Source organism: Artemia franciscana, chromosome 8 (genome assembly GCF_032884065.1).
Source record: "Artemia franciscana chromosome 8, ASM3288406v1, whole genome shotgun sequence".
NCBI lineage: Eukaryota > Metazoa > Arthropoda > Branchiopoda > Anostraca > Artemiidae > Artemia > Artemia franciscana.
In genome coordinates, this window is record NC_088870.1 from 2,120,380 (window position 1) to 2,144,185 (window position 23,806).

The window sequence follows — 23,806 nt, forward strand, 5'->3', positions numbered from 1 at the left end:
CATGTTTTTCTTTTTCTTTTTTTTTGTCCATAGTGCTTAGCTTTAGCTTTTTTTGTTGTAGGGTGCTTTCTAGCCTAGATTTTTTATCTACGTTCCTTCCTGGTAATGGAATAGGAGTTATGGGGCTTTGTGAAACTTTTTTGAATGCAAATACCCTGAATGCGGCAAATATTCAAGGATACCAAATACTTCAGAAAAACAGATTGAATAATCAGAAAGGAGGACTCGCATTCTACATCCATACTTCTTTGCATTTTGAAGATTTTGACTCTCTATATGAGGAAATACTGTTCGAATTTCTGGTTATCGAAATCACCATAGCATGTTCTACCGCCCTCCTAGTTCTAGCACCAAGAAATATTTGGATAAATTTGAAGAATTTGCTAAGATGGTCAGTTCCAAGAAAATAAAAATCATTCTCATGGGAGACTTTAACATTGACACTTCTTCAGTAAGTCATGACTCAAGTACTTGTGCACCTTCGAGTACTCTGGCTACAGACTTCCTTACTACATCATTGGCTGCTGGCTTTGTTCCATCCGTCTGGATTCCAACTCGGGTTACAAACCAAAATGCATCTATTATTGATAATCAACTTGTAAATTTCCCTGTTGGGTCGTGTGACGTAATACTTACGGATGTGTCTGATCATTTATTCTTATGAGCGAGTTTCTCCGGTACTCCGGTGAAAAGGGTCAAATGAAAAAATATAGAAGGATGGGTCAAGGTTCGGTTAAGCTATTAAATGCCAAGTTACTTTGTTTTGATTGGTCGCAATGTTTGGAGTCAGATGACGTTGAATTTGTATCCAGGTCGTTTAATGAAACATTTCAGAATGCTTTAAATGAAACTTGCCCTCTTGTGAAGAAAAGGTGTAAAAAGTGCCTGGTGCCCGTAAAGCCATGGATAACAAGAGGCTTGCTCAAGAGTATTGAGGAAAAATATTGACTTTACGCTGAATACATAAATTCTCCCACATCAAATAATGAAACTACATTCAAATCTTATAAAAACCATCTTACAAGACTGATAAGATGGGGGAAGAAGATTCGGATATATATTGACAATAATTTTAATTAATGTTTTTCGGCATTTATTTTTTGGTGTGAGATAGAGTGAGAAGTGAGGTGACGTCCGTTTCTTCTGAGTTTGTTTGTTTATACTGTTTGTATTGTCGCCCGGCTTTCGAGCCAGTCTCCCTGCTGGGGATGTTATGTGGATAGTTTCAAATATATATAGTTAAAGATTAATAAAGAACTTGAACTTGAATCTCCAATTATCTTGGGCTTTCGGTTTGATCAATCGCCCCTGAGAAAAAGCAAAACAATAAACATTCATCGACTATGTTTCTTCTGAAAAAGCGAAATTTCACATTTTGAAGATTGGAGCTTGAAACCTCTACGGTTTCAAGTTTTAGTTGAATGGGGGACGATTTTGTTGAATGGGACAAAAAAAGAAAGAGGGTCAATTTGACAGAAGGATAGTTAAGTTTAATTTTTTTAGGCTTTTCTTTTTCTCCTATCGGAATATACAAGGGATTTAAGTTCGGGGGAAAATTGTTCTGTTATGAGAAGGACATATTACATGGCCGTTATCAAACCAAAACGTAATATCTATGCAGCACGGATGATTTTCGAGTATCTCTACTCCTACTATAAACTATTCTAAGACGTAGGAAATTACACAAAGACAAGTCTACATCTGTTATAATAAACGGAAGAAAATCTTTCTATAATTTTGACTCGAGTTTGACTTTTCTTTTAAGAATAAATGCATAATAATTTGATATATTACTGGTTAAATAAATTGATCCCTTTGCCAGGAATCCTTATCGTTTAAAATTTAGTTTATTTTATTTAACTTTGCATTCTTTTGAAACTGGGAAGCCTAAAATATAGTTATAGATTTTTTTAGATCAATAAAATAAAAAAAAAGTTTATTTAACAGAAAGTAAGGAGCGACGTTAAAACTTAAAACGAACAGAAATTACTCCGCATATGAAAGGGGATGATCCCTCCTCAACGCCCAGCTGTTTACGCTAAAGTTTGACTCTTTCTCTCATATCTACTTTTTAAAACAGTAAACACTTTTCATGTTTTTTTTTTCATTGCTCTTTAAAACAATGCTAAAAAATCCTGCGCCCCCTTCATGGAGATTCTCTTCCCCCGTGAAAAATTCCTCCTTGGAAAGTTATCCTGACATAACTCCTTCATTTCATCCCCTCCTCCAACCAAAAACAATCCCCATGAAAGTGTCTGTACACTTTCCAATAACCATTACTATTTGTAAACACTGGTCAAGTCGTCCAAGTTTTTAGGTGTTTTGACTATACTGAATAAAATGGCTATCTCAGAATTTCGATCCGGTGACTTTGGGGAACAAATGAGCGCGGGAGGGGGCCTAGGTACCCTCCAATTTTTTGGCCACTTAAAAAGGGCACATGAACTTTTAATTTCCGTAGAAAAAGCTCTATAGCGACACTCTAGGACCACTGGGTCGATACCATCACCCCTGGGAATAAAAAAAAAAGAGACCAAATAAACACGCATCCGTCATCTGTTTTGTGGCAAAAAATACAAAATTCCACATTTTCAAACAGTTCGTGGTAACGAACTGTAGTTAAGGAGCAACCCGGCTCAATAGTAACCAAGACTCTAAAAAATGAAATTTTGATACCAATAGCTACATCAAAAGAATCACATTTTAATGCTGATCTTAAATATATAACTTTCATCAAGTTTAATCTTACCCATCAAAAGTTACGAGCCTGAGAAAATTTGCCTTATTTTAGAAAATAGGGGGAAACACCCCTAAAAGTCATAAGATCTTAACGAAAATCCCACCATCAGATTCAGCGTATTAGAGAACCCTATTGTAGGGGTTTCAAGCTCCTATCTACAAAAATGTGGAATTTTGTATTTTTTGCCAGAAGGCAGATCACGGATGCTTGTTTTTTTTTTCAGGGGTGATCGTATCGACCCAGTGGTCCTAGAATGTTGCGAGAGGGCTCTTTCTAACGGAAATGAAAGGTTGTAGTGCCCTTTTTAAGTGACCAAAAAATTGGAGGGCACCTAGGCCCCCTCCCACGCTAATTATTTTCCCAAAGTCAACGAATCAAAATTCTGAGATAACCATTTTATTCAGTGTAGTCGAAAAACTTTATAACTATGTCCTTGGGGACGACTTACTCCTCTGCAGTCCCCGTGGGGGGGGGTTACAAGTTACAAACCCAATATTTTTCCAAACGTGACCTTTAGACAAGAAGACTGTTTTTTTGTTTTTTGTTTTGTTTTTTTTTTTACCACGCCTTCAAACCTTAGGAAATGAATAAAGTGGACATAAATCAAATATGTTTTTTATTTTGTTCTTTGTAAAAAAAACAATTTTGTACAAATGGATGAACTGTATGTATTTTAATTCTAAATTAGTCGTAACAAATATTTCCAAAGTAAATGAAAGCACCAGTTATTCAATAGCTTGATATTATAAAGTAAATATATTTAAATACAACTGATCCTTAAAGATTCATTCGATAGGATGACTTTGGATGAGCAGTTTATTTCGCTCCTCAGTTTTGGCCAGTAGCATCTTCAATAATTTAACTGTGTCTGAATGCACAAAACACTGGTCTTTGCATTGATTTTGGCAAAAATCATCACAATAGGAATTAGGCTCTATCACACGACTTTGCGATTCACTCTTTCCTGTTTGCATCGAAACGCTTAGGTTAGCACAGTTACAGAAGGGATTATTACAATGTTTTGAATGTACTGTTTTTCTGTCCCCGCACTTCTGAGCATAGTAACGACGCTGTGTGAGTTGACTGATATGTTTCAATGATGTTTGCTGGTCGTAGCTATACTGAACTGGGTGATTGAATGCTTTTCGTTGGTTTTCATATTGCCAAGGCTGGTGCTGGTTGTACGAAATGGGTATTGCTGGTACTGAGTTGTTATAAGTGGTAATCCTGCAAAAATGGTGTAGAAATATGAGATTTTTGTCAGAGGCGAGTAAAATAAGAATTAAGCTGTAGAATAAAATGAAGAGTTAAACATTTCAAAGTTATAAGCAAGATTTGATATTGCTGTGCATGGCTGTAGCTCCGGCAATTTCATTGGAGGGTGGGGAGAGGAGTATAGATCTGGATTGTCAAGGGGCATTGGCTATATAATATTTCTAATCCCAATTATTGGGTGATTACTTCTCCCCATAACCTCCACCCCAAATGACGCCTCTGTTGCTGAGGAAATTAGTAATTAAAATCTTTGATTTTGATTTGAATCTTTAATCAAAATCCTTAGAAAAAAGGTATTGGGATAAAATATGTTACGTTACGTAGCTTTGGTAAATTTTGACAAACCCTGGAATGAAAAATCTCAATGATTAGTGAAAGCCCGAGAAACCTTTGTATCGTTGATTTAACAAAAAATACTAAATCTCTGTTTTTTGAAGCCTACTTTATAGAAACAAATGTAAGTTTTGCCTCGAGAGTACATTTCAGCTTTTAATTTTCGCCTCTTTCTGCATAATAAAATTAGTCAAGAAATATTTTTCTACAAAACAAGTTTTTCGAAGAAAAATTAAGAGCTCCATTATACCAAAAATGAGCAGAAATAAAGTCAAAATTTTTCTAAGCGTAAAACTGCCACAAATCCCCATCAGTAAACACATAAGACCAACAATGAACAAATTACAATAAATAAGCCAGTCAAACTAAAAAATAATAAAATTTAAAAAGAGTTGGGTTTACAACCCGTGTGCCTTCTCAAGATCAAAATATTGTTTGGACTTGATTTGTTTATTTATTGTTCATTCACTTAACACGTTTATTTACCGTTTCTGTTTGTTCTGGGTTTTATTTATTTATTGATGGTGATTTCTAAGCATTCGGCTGACTGACCGTATTTCAAAGAGTAGGTGGTATGAAAAGTGTGGTTCATTCCCGCTTTTAAAGGCTATAATGAGAGAAAGGTTGAGGTAGCTAGGGTAGATTCTTTGGATGAAGGATAATAGATTTCCAAAGATTGTCCTTTTCGGCGAACCGTCTAGGGCTACACGGAAAGCAGGTCTTCCGCGGTAGGGGTGGGAGGATATCATTAAGAAAGGTTTGAAGGAAATGGGAACTTCCTGGGAGGGTGTAAAGAGGGAGGCTTTGAATAGAACGGAATGGAGGAAGAGCGCACATAGCTGTGTTGGCTTCAGGCGGCTGGGTGCTGCGGTGAGTTATTAGTAGTAGTAGATGGTAATTTAAATTAGTTTTTTTGATTGGAAGACTGTTTGACTTCATTTCTGCTCATTTTTGGCTAAATGGAGCTCTATACTTTTCCCTGGAAAATTTATTTTGTTGAAAAATCTTTGAAAATTATTTTTTTTTTTGTTTTTTACTGACGCAACTTTTTTATTGAAAAAAGAATATTTTATGTCTTTTCAGTTTTTCTATGAGAATCCAAAGTTTTGGCTTGCTATTTTTATACCAAAAACGTTTCAAAAAATTTCTATTCCTAACACAAATAGTATAGTTTGTAATAGTCTTATATCTCCTCAAATTGACCTTAAAAAATAAAACTTAATAACATAAGAAATAAAACTGAATACCAGATAAAGTATCTTTAGTTTTCATTTAATCTGTTATTTGTTCCAGCTCCAGAGCTATGTTCTAGTTTGTGTGTGTGTGTGTGCTAGTCATTATTGAAAAAGTAATCATAGTCAACCCAATAAGGCATTAATATACACCTAAAAAAATCACCTCAAAAATCTTTCTAGATCTCTTGTTTTTGCATAAAACTCCAGATCCCAGTTTCCTTGAAAAGGCGAAATGTTGCGATTGCGGAGTATTAAGTTTTTTTAACCTTCCGTTACCGTCCATGGGGAAAAACAAACAAGAAAATAAAGCCTAAAAAGTTCAATCTAAGCGTTCAGTAATTACAATCCAAAATCACATTTATCGCAGTCATATACAATGTCTATTTTCCCGTTTAGCTTTGGTATTTGATATTTCGTCAAGTTGAGTCTGTTACTCTTTTCTCTACACTTATGTTTTTTGTATTATAATCCATCGTCAATAACAGAAACACATATTCATATGTGCCGTTTGCGTCTGTTTTTTTCATTAATATTTAATATTGAGACCCCAAGACTTGCTTTAAAAAGAAAAGGTCATTATACAATAATTTCATAAGTATCACTAAAATATCAACTAATAATTTATAAAATATAAAAATTCACAACTTATTATACAGAACTACGAATTACATTGTACTAATTAAATTGTATATTAATAAACTTAATAAACTAGAATGTCGATAAACTCGTGTATTCTTGATAAACCCTACTTCTACGGACTACAAGTAATGCTTTTGACCCCTGGGATCCAACCATCCATGGGAAACAACAAACAAGCAAATGAACAGGCATCCGTGATCTTTCTTCTTTGCAAAAAATACAAAATACCACATTTTTACAGAAGGGGGTTCGAAACTTAAATAGGCTTTTCTTATCCGTTTAATCTGAGATGCAGTTTTCATTCAGAATCTTTGAATTTTTGGGAGTGTTCCTCCACTTTTTCGAAAAACCAGCAAATTTTCCTGGCACGTAACTTTTGATGGGTAGCACTAAATTTAGTGAATCTTAAATATTTTGTGTCAGGATAATAAGCCAGCTCACTTAAAATTCTGACTGAAAATATATCAAACAGTTCGTGGTAACGAGCTGTAGTAAGGAGCGATCCGGCTCAATAGTAAACAAATCAAGTTACGAACCTTTCAAAATTTGCCTTATTTTGGAAAATAGGGAGAAACACCCCATAAAGGTCATAGAATCTTAACGAAAATCACATCATCACATTCAGCGTATCAGAGAACCCTACTAAAGAATTTTCAAGATCCTATCTACAAAAATGTGGAATTTCGTATTTTTTGCCAGAAGACCATCACAGGTTTGTGTTAATTGTTTTTTTTCCTGGAGTGATTGTATCAATCCAGTGGTCCTAGAATGTTGGAAGAGGGCTCATTCTAACGGAAATTAAAAGTTCTAGTGTCCTTTTTAAGTGACCAAAAATATTGGAAGGCACCTAGACCCCCTCCCACGCTCAATTTTTTCCCAAAGTCAACGGGTCAAAATTCTGAGATAGCCATTTTGTTCAGCATAGTCGAAAAATCTAATAACTATGTCTTTGGGGACGACTTACTCCTTAACAGCCCCTGGGGGAGGGGCTACAATTTACAAACTTTGACCAGTGTTGACATATAGTAACGGTTATTGGGACGTGTACAGACGGGGATTTTTGTCTTGGATAGGGAGGAGGTTGAGGAGAGTGGGTTACATGGGAGGATCTTTCCATGGAGGAATTTTTCATGGGGGGAGGAGAGAATTTCCATTAAGGGGGTGCAGGATTTTCTAATATTATTTAAAACGAAAACAATGAAAAGATAAATATGAAGAAGTTTTTTCAACTGAAACTAAGGAGCAGCATTAAAACAAAAGAAACAGAAATTATTAAGCATATGAGGGGTTCATCTCCTCCTAAACACATACTCTTTACGCTAAAGTATTTTTAGTAGTTTCAGTTATTTCTTCTATGGCCTTTGTGATTCAAGGGTCATTTTGAAAGAATTGGGACAAAATTTAAGCTTTAGTGTAAAGAGCAAGGTATTAAAGAGGAGGCAAACCCCCTCATATACGTTTTAAAAATATACGATTATAGAAGTTCGTTACGAAAGTTGATTTGGAAGTTACGTATATTTTTTATCAATAAAAACGTTCGTAAAAAATTAAAGTTCTAGTTGCCTTTTTAAGTAACCAAAAGATTGAAGGGCAACTAAGCCTCCTCCCCCACACCTTTTTTCTCAAAATAGTCCGATCAAAACTAAGAAAAAGCCATTTAGCAAAAAAAATGCAAATTTCGTTCTAAGTATTCACGTGCGAAGAGCCAAAATCAAAACATGCATTATTTAAAAACGGTCAGAAATTAAATAAAACAACAAGTTTTTTAAACTGAAAGTAAGGGGTGACATTAAAACTTACAACGAATAGAAATTACTCCGTATATGACAGGGGCTGTTCCCTCCTCAACGCCCCGCTCTTTACGCTAAAGTTATTTATTGTTTTAAAAAGTAAATTTGAGAGAAAGAGTCAAACATTAGCGCAAAGAGCGGGCGTTGAGGATGGAACAGTCCCTTTCATATACGGAGTAATTTCTATTCGTTGTAAGTTTTAATGTCACCCCTTACTTTCAGCTAATTTTTTATTTTTTTATTTAGTTTTTAATCAAAACAATAAGCCAATTCCTTTGATACATCGATTAATATCGAAAATCTGTTTTTTAGGGTTTTTGTTATTTTTGAGCCGCGGCGTTCTTTACTTACAGTTAGTTACCACGAACTGTTTGAAAAGAACAATTAAAAAGAAAAAGTCATGTATAAAACAAGCACATAGTAGCTTCTAATCCAAAAAAATAAAAGCCAAATATTTATGATTGATAAATCTAAATTTCAAACTGTATTGCTGGAATAACTAAAAGACAGAAATAAGTGAGTTTTTATGCTACCTTTCCTTCATTCCAGAATCCATATTTCTAAAGCACGGGTTAACAGATCAACTTGCCTCTGATTTACTGACTGACTAAGTTGACAATGAGCATGTTTGACTTTATATTGAATTTTAGTCCCTTGTGGTGCTAATTCAGGGCACGAAAGAGTTAATTTGTCTCTTAATGGGGTCAACATGCACATACATATTCATCGAAATATTTTTTTAAATTCTGTTTTGAAGGTGAGCTGTTTTATTTATGAAAACTAGACAGACAAATAATTGTATTAGAGAAAGGTATTGTAAGTAGACAGGGTTTGAAGGCTTATTTCGATTGGAGGGGAAATGGATTTTTGATTGGTGAGAAAAGATAGTATCAAGGGAGAAAGCAGAATCTATTGCTTGTCCTATGTGTGGATCTCAAGATGAAAGTTTGACACATTTTGTGTGTGAATGTATCGAATTGAATGAATGGAGGCGAGAGATGTATGATAAAGAAAAGTTGAATGAGATATAGATGGTTGATAGAATGAAATAGACAAATTTCCTTCAACTTTTTTTTCCGTGTCTTAAAATGACATAAAATATTAGTCCTTAGTAGCAGAGATTTTTTAATGTGCCTGGTCTATGTTGCCCTATGAATATCCTTTTTAGAGTAGCCTAGGAAAGGATTTCTTAGCAAATATATTAGAAATGTAAATATGCCAGACACCAATGCGGATACCAAGATTTTGAGATGTCAAATATTAGATTTCAGCTAAAAGCATTTTCTTCCAATCTTTACATCTATCCTTCAATAATAATAATAATAATTTATTCCAAATGGGCCATAAGAAATTTACATAACAAAAACAAACAAAAAATTAACTAAAATAAATTAATGCTATTTAAACAAAACGCTCACAATGTGCCGCTGCAATCCTGACAAACCTTGCTATCCTTTTAATACTCAGGAAATTTGTCTATTTCATTCTATCAACCATCTATATCTCATTCAACTTTTGTTCGCAAGTTTATCGAAGTAGCCTATTATGCGCCCCCCGTTAAGAAAAATCCTGGATCCACCAGGATGTTTCCAAATGTGCTACACTTTCAGAGACTAAACTTTTATTTATCGTCACGGAAAGGCAGTGTGGTCTTCAAAATAAAAATGATAGATAAAGAGTAGAGGGTTGGTCCCGCTTAATAATGGGCATAAAATTTCCATATTACAAGAAAAAATTATTTTTTTCTATTGTTCAGATTCACTTTCTCCTGCTTACAGGATTACTTGCCACTTACTGGCCTCCCCCCTAAAATCCGCTGAGGCGAGGGGGGTATTTAACCATTGTTTACTTCGACTCTGAAAAGGCTTTGAATTCTAAGAATTTTAGAAATGATTTTGAGGTTTTATTTATTGTCGCGGAAAGGCAGTGTGGTCTTCAAAATTATCATTGATAAATAAAAAGTAGGGGCTTGTTACTAATTATATGTGAGTATAAAATTTCTAAATTATAAGAAAAATATACGTGTATTGCTCAGATTCACTTTATCGTACAGATTCACTTTATCGTAAAAAAAAAAAAAAAAAATGTCACTTCAGACATTATTTGTCTAATAGGAAAAATCACGACTAACGTATCTATATCATCTTCACTTCGTATTTCAGACATATCACAAGTGATTTTTTTTTTGTTTTAAGTATATTTTATGTCATTTTAAGACACGGAAAAAAAGTTGAAAAAATTTGAAGTCCCTAAATAAAGTTGAAAATTTTCTAAGGAAAAAAAAATCTAAATTCAAAAATAAAAATTAAGCGCAAAAAAGGCGAGACAAAAAGTAGGGAGAGGGGTATTGGGAACCTTGGAGGTTGGATATGGATGACCTTAAATCTCCACTTAAGGAATTGTTGATACAAACATTCATTCTCATGAATATACTGAGCACAGTAGATATCCAAAAATTTTGATTGTATGTGTTTTTGGAAACGGTTGGCGTTGGAGAGAGGGGTTGTTTGCCCTTCAATCACTTTTAACTATCAAAAAGGCACTAAAACTTTTAATTTCTATTCCAATATGCCCCCTTCAAAGTTTTTACAACTCCGTCTATAAGAAGTGCCCTGGTCTTAAAAATCAACAAATAATACTTATTGCACTTATCGCTTTAGTTAGGCAGCTCTATCTCGCTGCCTGTGATTACTGACCGGTTTTTAAAAGCGCTTTGAATTCTGGCTCCCAATAATGGAAAATTTCTTCTCTCCGTAAAATATACTTCAAATGAAATTTTTTCCTCTCCTCGTAAAATACCTCCCCCTCCCCACAAGGAAAATTTCCCCAGACAGTTTACTTCTAGCTGAAAATTCCCTCTGGGAAATTTCTTGAATAAGACTCCGGGTAAAGAGCATTTTCTTAGTTTTCTAAATTCTAGGCAAAATTGAACTTCATTGCGGCAGCAAAGTGGGGTCTATAAGATCCAATGTACACGCAGAGGCTCAAATGTGGGACATGTGAGGTGTGAGGCTCAAATGTGAGGCTCAAATGTGGATCAAAATTTTGAGATAGCCATTTTGTTCTACATAGCCAAAAACCATAAAAACTATGTCCTTGGGGATGACTTACCCCCAACAGTCCCTGGGGGAGGGGCTGCAAGTTACAAACTTTGACCTATGTTTACATACAGTAATGGTTACTGGGAAGTGTGCCGACGTCATCAGGGGGATTTTTTTTGTTTGGGTGTGGGGTTCAGGGGAGAAGGCTATATGGGAGGATCTTTCCTTGGAGGAATATTTCATGGGGGAAGAGAAATTCAATGAAAAGAGCGCAGGATTTTCTAGCATTACTATTAAAAAAACAATGAAAATATAAACATGAAAAAGTTTTTTTCAATTGAAAGTAAGGAGAAGCATTAAAAAGAACAGAGATTATTACGCATATGAGGGGTTCTAAAAATACTTTATCATAAAGAGCGAGGTATTTAGGAGGAGATAAATACTTCGCTCTTTATGCTAAAAATTTTTTAAGTAATTTCAACTATTTATTTTACGACCTTTCTGATTCAGGGGTCATTCTTAAAGAATTGGGACAAAACAAGATTTAGTGTGAAGAGCGAGGTATTAACGAGGGGTCCAACCCCCCCATATATATAATTAAAAATATATCAAAAATATACGTATATTTTTTACTAATAAAAACGTTCGTTAAAAATTAAAAGATCTAGTTGCCTTTTTAAGTAACCGAAAAATTGGAAGGCAACTAGGCATCCTTCCCCACCCCTTATTTCTCAAAATCGTCTGATCAAAACTAAGAGAAAGCCATTTAGCCAAAAAAAGAATTAATATGCAAATTTCATTTTAATAATTTATGTACGGAGAGCCAAAATCAGACATGCATTAATTCAAAAACTTGAAAAAAAAAACAAAAAAAAAGTTTTTTGAAATGAAAGTAAGGAGCGACATTAAAACTTAAAACGAACAGAAATTACTCCGTATATGAAAGGGGCTTTTCCTCCTCGACACCCCGCTCCTTGCGCTAAAGTTTGATTCTTTCTCGCAACTCTACTTTTTAAAACAACAAAAACTTTAGCTTAAAGAGCGGGGTGTCGAGGAGGAAAAGCCCCTTTCATATATGGAGTAATTTCTGTTCGTTTTAAGTTCTAAGGTCGCTCCTTACTTTCATTTTAAAAAACTTTTTTTTATTTAATTTACAATAAAAACGAGCATGGATTAATTAAAAAGAGACTATCTGCTCAAAGTAAAGAACAAAGTAGAAACTTATGACGAGTAACAGTTTTAAAGTTATGAATATTTTTCCTCCAATTTATTTTTTTTGGGAGGGAAACAACTGCTAATAGGAAGTGTAATGAGTCCCTCGTTTTTCACTTTTTACATTAAGAACAAGCATGGATTAACTAATAAGAGATTATCTGCTCAACGTAAAGGACAAATTAGAAATTTATGAAGAGCAACAGTTTTAAAGCTAATGAATATTTTTTTTCTTCAAATTATTGAAGGTGGAGAGAAAAACTCCCCCTACCCCCAAAAAAACGATGCCATAGGTAGTATAGCTTACACAAGCTTTCCCGTGGGCTAAGGTGTTTGTTGTTTACACTTGGCTTTCTTAAGCCAGTTTCAGAAATAATGTTGCAGTATCGGCTCTCCCTCCACTTCTCCCAGTTACCCTATCCAGGAGAGAAAACTCTGCTTCTTTGTTGAATCAAGGGCTATTCTTACAACCTCTACAACGCACAATTAAAATGTATTTGATTTGAAAATGGCGTCTAAGCAAAGCAACAATTAAACCCGTTCCATCATCATTGTAAAAACTTCATACAGGAAATTAATAACAAAAAAACTATGAAAAAACACACTTTATTTTTGCATGGGCAGCAGTGCATTGTCCTTTTTTATTTTTCGTCAATATCAATTCAGTGACAAGCAATTAAGAACTGTTTAAGGGCTCATTAAAAAACTACCTCTTATATTTTATCGATTTTTTATTACAAATTAAACCGATAAAGTCGTCATAAAGTGCCAAATACTACCCTGAAAGCGTAATTTAGGTGACATTTTTCGAAAGAAAAGGCTTTGTAGGAGACATAGTCATCAGCTAGATCCGATCATTGACTCATTTATAAACTTATTTTATATTTAATTACTTTTTACAAATTTAACTTAATAATCAAACAGTTCGTGGTAACGAACTGTAGTAAGGAGCGACCCGGCTCAATAGTAACCAAAACTCTAAAAAATGGAATTTTGATACCAATAGCTACAACAAAAGAATTGCATTTTAATGCTGATTTTAAATACATAAGTTTCATCAAGTTTAGTCTTACCCATCAAAAGTTACGAGCCTGAGAAAATTTGTCTTATTTTAGAAAATAGGGTGAAACACCCCCTAAAAGGCATAGAATCTTAAAATCACACCATCAAATTCAGCGTATCAGAGAACCCCACTGTAGAAGTTTCAAGCACCTATCTACACAAATGTGGAATTTTGTATTTTTTGCCAGAAGGCAGATCACGGATGCGTGTTTATTTGTTTGTTTGTTTTTTTTCCCAGGGGTGATCGCATCGACCCAGTGGTCCTAGAATCTTGCGAGAGGGCTCATTCTAACGGAAATGAAAAGTTCTAGTGCCATTTTTAAGTGAACAAAAAATTGGAGGACACCTAGGCCCCCTCCCACGCTAATCATTTTCCCAAAGTCATCGGATCAAAATTCTGAGATGGCCATTTTATTCAACATAGTCGAAAAACCTCATAACTATGTCTTTGAGGACGAATTACTCCCCCTGTGACCTGTGCTTACATATAATAATGGTTATTGGGAAGTGTACAGACGTTTTCAGAGGGATTTTTGGTTGGGGGGTTGTTGAGAAGAGGTGGATATGTTGATAATATATCCCGTAGGGACAGAATATCGTAGGGGCAGAATATTATTTTCCAAAATAATGGGGGACTTTGTTTTATTTGAATTTCTTCTGGACTTCCTGTAAGCTTCAACTTAGCATTTGCTGATATGTCCTTTTGATAACGCGTGTGCTCGTAACTTTCTTGATATTTTCATCTCAATACTAGTAGTATTGTGTCAATGGAGGTAGTATTGGTAGAAGTAGTAGGACGAATTGCCTAAATTGCAGCCGTTGACCTGAGGATAGTGGGGAGGTTGACATCTCCTGAGACATAATTACTGGAACTTTCAGTAATACCGAACGAAATATCTTTTATTGGACTGTAGGCTTTGGGGGGGGGCTGATCACACTCCGTTCACTTTTGACTCTTAAAAATGGTATTAAAACTCCCACCTTCCAATCAAATGAGCTCCGTCCGATCCAAAATTTATACGACAACTCGTTCCAAAAAGCCATTCTATGCCTCGGGAAACCAGTTACAACCCTAATTATTTGACCCTGATCATAATAAGCTTATTATTCTAATTAAACGGCCTTTGTGAATCAAGAGTCATTCTTAAATAACTAAAACAAAAAATAAAAGTTTAATGTAAAGAACAGGGTATTGAGGAGAGGGCGACTACCCTCATATGCGTTAAAACTTTTGTTCGTTGTATACTTTAATGCTGCTCCTTACTTTCAGTTGAAAACCTGATCTTTTAAGCCTAGCTATTCCACTCACTTCAGAAAAAATGCTCAATGAACTATTCTGATTGGTTAATAAATAGACGAATCAACCATAAGCCTTTGCGATTGGTTAAAAATCGGCAAATCGCTATAAGCAACTCCTTTTCGGTAGAAAGAATCTTTCAATTATACATGATTTACGAATTTTTAATTTTCTTAATTTCAATTTTCTCCGGAAAATTTTGCTTCAAACCAGTCCCTAGAAAACAAAGAGACATTATCGTACAAGGTAAAATTGTCGGGGACATATTTAGGTTTGAAATTTTGCGTTAAAGCTGACGAAATACAATATTGAGGCTATAGCAATCTCATTTCCAAATTCTGCTTAGTGGGTCCAAAATATGAGCTTCCGCAAGTATATGGGATCTGATAGGCCCCACTTTGCTGCCCCAATGAAGTTTGATCCTTCCTAAAAATTTAGAAAACAGAAAAATAGCGCTAAGAATTTTTTTTACCCCGAAACTTACAATAGACATTTTCCAAAGGAAATTTTGAGCTAGCACGCAATTTTTATGGAAAAATCTCCCTGGCGATTAGGGGGATCTTAGGTGGAAATTTATTTCAATGGAAGTATATTTTTTTGGAGAGAAGACATTTTTGGTTATTGGGAGCCAGAATTCCAAGCGTTTTTGAAAAACGGTCAGTAATTATAGGCAGCGCCATAATGCTGCCTGTATTTACGTGTGAGGGGTCACGGATCCGGAGGATTACAATAGGGGCGGTTACGGATTGTAATTCTAACTAAAAAGTGATGGGCGCACGCTGTAACTAATGACACAGGGAATTAAGAAGGAACTTTTAGGTCATTCTATTTGAAAAGTATTAAAAAAAGCTTGTCCGGTGACAGGCATCAAAGCTGTTACATATATTCTTACGTGAGGATTGAAAACCCACAGGATGTGTCTTTGGAACGATAAATGTTCGGTTAAAGTACCTATTGAAAGCGTCACGTGATTGTTTTCACTGCTTTAAGTTATAAAGCTAGAAAGAACAAGGGAGGAGACAACCCCCTTTATATAAAGAATAATCTATTCAAATAGGTTTCAAATTTATCGTTTGCTTTCAGTTTAAAGCTCATTTTTTTTATTTAAATTCTGATTGTTTTTCATATTATAACCAGGCCTATCCAAGATATATGTTGAGGTATCGCTCCCTCAAAACCCTGGTTAATTGCTTTTAAAACATGCAAATCAATAATTGTATGTTGATAAATACCATCCCATATTTAAATTTGTAATTTCAATTTTAAATAAAATTTGAATATACTTAAAAATTCGGCGATGAATATCAATTTTGGTAAAACATCCTTGATATTATTACTACCAAAGAATTTTGGTTGGATGAAAAGAAGTATTATTGTTTGTATGGATGGAAATTCTGTGAAACTTTTGATCTTCTACAAACAGAAGCCATCACAACCTCTACAATAGGATTTTCGTATCGATAAATGCATCACATACATTTGTTTAAATGCATTGAAGTACTTAATATAAATCGAAAAAGACGTAAATTACCATTTAAAATTGCTGAAAACTAAGTTACTAATAGTATTTGCCACCCTAAAGAAATTTCCTGGCGGGTTCGATGATGGCTTGCCTTGCCTTTTCCACCTTTTTACTCCCCCCCCCCCTACCTCTTCCAACATTATCTGAAGCCTCGTGAAGAGTAAGTAATTTTCCGTTAGAATGTACATTTTAGGAATCTACCCTGTCCCACTTAAAAAATGACTCACCCCCATTTCTCATTCTAGCATACATGTAATTACAGATCACCAAACATGGCCTAATTTTAATGCCGAGATTAAGTGAACTGATGGAACTCGAAAATCCCATGTTAGAATTGAAAATTTATATCTAAAAAGTACTCAAGTATTCATTGGCGGGAGATACCGCTTTTAATATCGGGCCATGGCTTCTTGAAGATGCTACAAAATGTTTGCTAGGATTTTGCTCTATTTCCTCTAATTGCTTAGAAATCTTAGAAAATTACTAGCTCTTTTTCACAAGTGTACTCTATGAAGGATATTACTTTTAGAACAAAATCGGTACTATCACGAGCAGAAGACAATAACCTGTAAGATGATTGGAACCATTTTTCGATGTATTTTCCTGTTTTCTAACAGTCCCCTAGAATGTTTTCAGCTACTTGAAATTTTACAAATTTTTTGCCAGAAAGAAGCGTTTCAGATTTTTATATAAAATCAAGAAAATCGATTCCCCTTTATGTGTCTGTGGTAAAGATGAAACTATGGATCATGTCATTTTTGATTGTCCCTTGTACATACGAGCTGGATTTTCATTACAAGTAAATTTAACTTTTTATAGCGTAAGCTTCCCATTTCATCTAAACTTTGTGTGGCATATGAAGGATATACGTCGTTTATTCATGAATTTTATTAACAAAATTGGTCGCCTAGATTTTTAGAATCATGGAATTTTGACCTCATTAATATGTTTGGTGTATTTTATATCTATGTGTGGTAAATGAATTATGTTGCTTTCATGTTTTTCTTTTTCTTTTTTTTTGTCCATAGTGCTTAGCTTTAGAATAGAAAGTGAAATACTTTTTGTAAGTCGAATCACTAAATAAATTCATTCATTCAAGCGTTTCAGATCGCCCTAGAGACCAGAATGACAAGCTGGTATAATTAACATGCTATTTTTGCCAATGAATAAGTGCTATTTGAAGGGTTTTTGACAATCGAAGGTCTTTAGAGAATTGAGAGACAGAAGGCTATCCTAACTTCGACTTTGAATTTCGAAGTTTTCAAGTTCACTTAATCACAGCCTTAATACAAATAAAGTGAATTAACTTGGTTGAATCCAGTACTGCCACAGTAGGGCATTACTTTTTTTGCAACTAGGAAGCCTAAAATATAGTTATTAATAATTTTGGATCAATGAACTTCTCAGGAATTCAAATTTATTTCAAATTCGTCATCTTTTGGGTAAAGTCTTAGTTTGGTGCCATAAAATTGCAGATAGCAAGACTTTCTCCTGGCCCAATCTGTATGGTCACTTAAAACACAGCTTTAAATCTACGTTTGAATGAGCTCATAGGAGTGAGCTACAGTTTGCATCTAGCATTCATTCAATGCAGTCGCATTTCGCTAGCTCTGATAATTAGTGACGTGTGATTATTGGCACGAGTATTTTGGATGCTCAGATATTTGGATATTTTTTAAGAATACGGTGAAGAAATTAATTAGCAGGTCCTGCATTTCTCTGGGCCTACTGTCAAACGGTGATTGCCACTGCTGATGTGGGCCTGCCCCACTAACAGGTACGAGTTTTTTGGCAACTGTTGTAAATTACTTTTGATAAATTTGAGCTACAGATAACGGCTAAATTTAGTATTAATGATCTGGCTCTAGCGAAGTTTCGAGGACTTCCTGATTGGCCAGTTCGTATTATTAAGGTTTTGGATCCAAAGACTGTGAACTCAAAGTCAAAAGTCTTTAAGTATCTGGTTTTTTGCTACGGGTCACATGACACCCAGTTTGTTCTCGAATCACAGCTTATGTAGTTTGAGGCAAATAAGGCTGAAGCTATGAAATCTACTAGCAAGGGTGTAAAGGGAGCATTTGAGGATTTTATTCATCAACCGAACATTTATATAGAACTTTACAAAGAGAAGCTAAAAACTCAAATTCCAATTCTTGGGCAACAAACTATAGCGGGTTTATTGCTGCGCAACAAACGATCGTCGGCTATTATTACTCGTATTTCTGCGACAGAACAGGAAACCCAAAGTGTGATGGAAAATCTTGCTAAAAAAATAGACGAGAAGCTGGATGAAAAACTAGTGGCTGCTGCTGCTAGTAGGCAGTCCCTACCCAGTGACTTTGAATGCCATAAAAGCTCAGAGTTCAACTATCGTCAGTGAGTTTCATTCAGCATTGATTGTTGAGTTTGAACCGAAATTCCTAGCCCTCAGTAACGAGCTAAAATTTCTAAGAAATCAAATAATATTTCTTGAGGAGAGAGTTAAGAATGCAGAGCAGAAACTAGATATGTATGATCAGGACTTAAGACAATGCAGTCTTCTTTCCAACGGTATCAAACAGCCTCCAAGTAGTGACTGAAAGTCTGTAACGGGGGTGTGATTCGCAATAAAATGGAAATATCTGGAGTATCTGATGGTGATATTGTGGAAGTGAGAAGATTTAAACTAAACAGTTCTACAACTCGTCAAGATGCCATAGCTCCGGTCCTAGTCAAATTCAGGTCGAAAGAAATGGCCCAGAAAGTTTTTAAGCTTAAGTCGAAGCTGGTGCGCCCTGGTATATTTGTATCAGAAAATTTAACAAAGCAGAGACGGGACATTCTGAACCTAGTACGTAAAAAATACGGTAATAAACAAGTGTGGTCTGATCAAGGTCGCGTTTATATACGGCAATACACCTTGCGAGTGATGCTTTCCCCCGTCGCCTATGGTCGTTGCAAGATGTCGCTTAGATTGTGTTTATTATTTATTGTGTTTTTATTGATTGTGTTTATTATGCAGGTTGTCGCTTAGATTGTGTTAATTTATTTTTTATTCTTAGTTTTTTTTATGTATTATTATTTTTATTTATTATGTATTATTATTTTTTTTCAAAGGGAATCAGTACAGTTTATATTGTTCTTATTTCTTGATAATTAGTTTTGCCGTTACACCAGAAGGATCGGTTAGATGAATCAGAAAATAATGCTTTAGATGTTAATGGTATTGAGCGTTTGATCTTTTTGAATTTATGACCATCACCAGAAGATCCGGTATGTTGCGCGCTTTTCACTGTGTCTCATGCTTTTGGATACTATTTGGCAAGTAATTTAAAAACAAATTATTTTGTTAAGTATGTTTTTTTATGTCTGATAGACTGATAGATAGACTCAAACGGTTTGAGAGATACTCTATTGAAATGAGTAAGAATATTAAATTCAATAAATATAGGTGATGATCTAGCCCAAGACCCTCTTGTTTGATAATTTACCCCATAATAGGTATCTTTTACCTGAAGAAATTATTCCTGTTAATAATGGCCTTTTTAGACTTGCAAGTTGGAATTGTTGTAGGGTGCTTTCTAGCCTGGATTTTTTATCTACGTTCCTTCCTGGTAATGGAATAGGAGTTATGGGGCTTTGTGAAACTTTTTTGAATGCAAATACCCTGAATGCGGCAAATATTCAAGGATACCAAATACTTCAGAAAAACAGATTGAATAATCAGAAAGGAGGACTCGCATTCTACATCCATACTTCTTTGCATTTTGAAGATTTTGACTCTCTATGTGAGGAAATACTGTTCGAATTTCTGGTTATCGAGGTCACCATAGCATCTGAGAAGGTTCTTTTATGCATGTTCTACCGCCCTCCTAGTTCTAGCACCAAGAAATATTTGGATAAATTTGAAGAATTTGCTAAGATGGTCAGTTCCAAGAAAATAAAAATCATTCTTATGGGAGACTTTAACATTGACACTTCTTCAGTAAGTTATGACTCAAGTACTTGTGCACCTTCGAGTACTCTGGCTACAGACTTCCTTACTACATCATTGGCTGCTGGCTTTGTTCCATCCTTCTGGATTCCAACTCGGGTTACAAACCAAAATGCATCTATTATTGATAATCAACTTGTAAATTTCCCTGTTGGGTCGTGTGACGTAATACTTACGGATGTGTCTGATCATTTATTCTTATGAGCGAGTTTCTCCGGTATTCCGGTGAAAAGGGTCAAATGAAAAAATATAGAAGGATGGGTCAAGGTTCGGTTAAGCTATTAATGCCAAGTTACTTTGTACTGATTGGTCGCAATGTTTGGAGTCAGATGACGTTGAATTTGTATCCAGGTCGTTTAATGAACATTTCAGAATGCTTTAAATGAAACTTGCCCTCTTGTGAAGAAAAGGTGTAAAAAGTGCCAGGTGCCCGTAAAGCCATGGATAACAAAAGGGTTGCTCAAGAGTATTGAGGAAAAATATTGACTTTACGCTGAATACATAGATTCTCCCACATCAAATAATAAAACTACATTCAAATCCTATAAAAACCATCTTAAGAGACTGATAAGATGGGGGAAGAAGACTCGGATATATATTGATATATATTGACAATAATTTTAATTAATGTTTGACTATCTCAGAATTTCAATCCTGTAACTTTGGGGAACAAATGAGCGCGGGAGGGGGCCTAGGTGCCCTCCAGTTTTTTGGTCACTTAAAAAGGGTACATGAACTTTTAATTTCCGTTAGAAAAAGCCCTCTAGCGACATTCTAGGACCACTGGGTCGATACGATAACCCCTGGGAATAAAAAACAAAAAAAGACCAAACAAACACGCATGCGTCATCTGTTTTGTGGCAAAAAATACAAAATTCCACATTTTCAAACAGTTCGTGGTAACGAACTGTAGTAGGCTAAGGAGCGACCCGGCTCAATAGTAACCAAGACTCTAAAAAATTTTGATACCAATAGCTACATCAAAAGAATCACATTTTAATGCTGATTTTAAATATATAAGTTTCATCAAGTTTAATCTTACCCATCAAAAGTTACAAGCCTGAGAAAATTTGCCTTATTTTAGAAAATAGATGGAAACACCCCTAAAAGTCATAAAATATTGACGAAAAGCACACCATCAGATTCAGCGTATTCGAGAACCCTATTGTAGGGGTTTCAAGCTCCTATCTACAAAAATGTGGAATTTTGTATTTTTCGCCAGAAGGCAGATCACGGATGCTTGTTTATTTGTTCGGGTTTTTTTTTCAGGGGTGATCTTATCGACCCAGTGGTCCTAGAATGTTGCGAGAGGGCTCTTTCTAACGGAAATGAAAGGTTGTAGCGCCCTTTTTAAGTGACCAAAATAATTGGAGGGCACCTAGGCCCCCTCCCACGCTAATTATTTTCCCAAAGTCAACGGATCAAAATTCTGAGATAACCATTTTATTCAGTGTAGTCGAAAAACTTTATAACCATGTCCTTGGGGACGACTTACTCCCCTGCAGTCCCCGTGGGGGGGTTACAAGTTACAAACTTTGACCAGTACTTACATATAGTAATGGTTATTGGGAAGTGTACAGTCGTTTTCAGGGGGATTTTTCGGTTGGGGGAGGGGTTGAGAAGAGGGGGATATTTTAGGGAGCTTTCCATCGAGCAATTAGTAATGGGGGAAGAAAATTTCCATGAAGGGAGTGCAGGATTTTCTAGTATTATTAAAAAAAAACAATGAAAAATAAATATGAAAAAGTTTTTTTAGCTGGAAGTAAGGAGCAGCATTAAAAGTTGAAACGAACAGAAACTATTACGCTTATGAGGGGCTCACCTCCTCCTAATACTTTGGTCTTTACGCTAAAGTATTTTTATTAATTCCAACTATTTATTCTACGGTTTTTGTGATTAACGGGTCATTCTTTATGAATTGGGACAAAATTTAAGCTTTAGTGTAAAGAGCGAGGTACTAACGAGGGGCTGGACCCCCTCATATATGTAATAAAATCATGAGAATACAAAAGTTCGTTATGTAGGCTAATTTATAAGTTACGTATATCTTTTACTAATTAAAACCTTCGTAAAAAATTAAAAGTTCTAGTCGCTTTTTTAAGTAACCAAAAAATGGGAGGGCATCTAGGCTTCTTCTCTTGCTCTTTTGATATTTTGAACCGTACACATAGTGCCACTTCATTTAGTTTTAAATCAAAATTTAGTTTTAAAGCATAATGGGCAAAATGAATAATTGTGAGGATTGATCACCCATCATCCCAAGAAACATAGACGCTATGCTGAAAAATTTTAGTTGTCTCAAAATTTAGATTGAATGTTTGATAAAGGAATGAGCTTGAGAGAAGGGTTGCTTGCCCTCCGACGGACAAGCAAAAAGGAAACTAAAGCTCTTAAATTCCAATCTAATTAGCTCATTTAAAAGTTAAGATGGTATTAATAGCTCTTACATAGCGGTACTTCCTATGATATTCCTCGTATGTCCTTTATAAAGCTTGCATATGGATATCATTTAACCAAAACTCACCCTAAGCTTTACCTAAAAGTTCCTTCTCAATTCCCTCTGTCATGAGTTACAGCTTGCAAACATCACTTTTTAGTTTAGATTACAATCCATAACTCTCCCCCCCTCTTGTAATCCTCCGTATGCGTAACCCCTCCCACGTAATTACAGACAGTGCTATCGTTCTGCCTTCAATTACTGAACGTTTTTTGTTTTGTTTTTTAACGCTTGAAATTCTGGTTCCCAGTAACAAAAAATGTCTTCTCTCCAAAAAATATACTTCCATTGAAATAAATTTCGACCTAAGATCCCCCTAATCGCCAGGGAGATTTTTCCATAAAAATTGCGTGCTAGATGAAAATTTCCTTTGGAAAATATCTTGTGTAACTTTCGGGGTAAAAAAAAATTCTTAGCGCTATTTTTCTGTTTTCTAAATTTTAGGAAGGATCAAACTTCATTGGGGCAGCAAAATGGGGCATATCAGATACCATGTTCTTGTGGAAGCTCATATTTTGGACGCAGTAAGCGGAATTTGGAAATGAGATTGCTACAGCCTCAACATTGTATTTCGTCAGCTTTAAAGCAAAATTCCAAACCTGAAGATGTTCCGGACAATTTTATCTTGTACGATAATGTCTCTTTGTTTTCTAGGGACTGGTTTGAAGCAAAATTTTCCGGAGAAAATTGAAATTAAGAAAATTAAAAATTCGTAAATCATGTATAATTGAAAGATTCATTCTACCGAAAAGGAGGTGCTTATAGCGATTTGCCGATTTACTAACCAATCGCAAAAGCATATGATTGATTCGTCTATTTATTAACCAATCAGAATAGTGTACATCATTTTTTCTGAAATGAGTGGAATAGCTAGGGTTTAAAAAAAGGTTTTTCAACTGAAAGTAAGGAGCAGCATTAAAGTATACAACGAACAAAAATTTTAACGCATATGAGGGCAGTCGCCCTCTCCTCAATACCATGTTCTTTACATCGAACTTTTATTTTTTTTTTTTTTAGTTATGCAAGAATGACTCTTGATTCACAAAGGCCGTTTAATTAGAATAATAAGCTTATTATGATCAGGGTCAAATAATTAGGGTTGTTACGTGGGTCCCGAGACAAAAAAGAGCCTTTTGGAACGAGTTGTCGTATAAATTTTGGATCGGACGGAGCTCATTTGATTGGAAGAG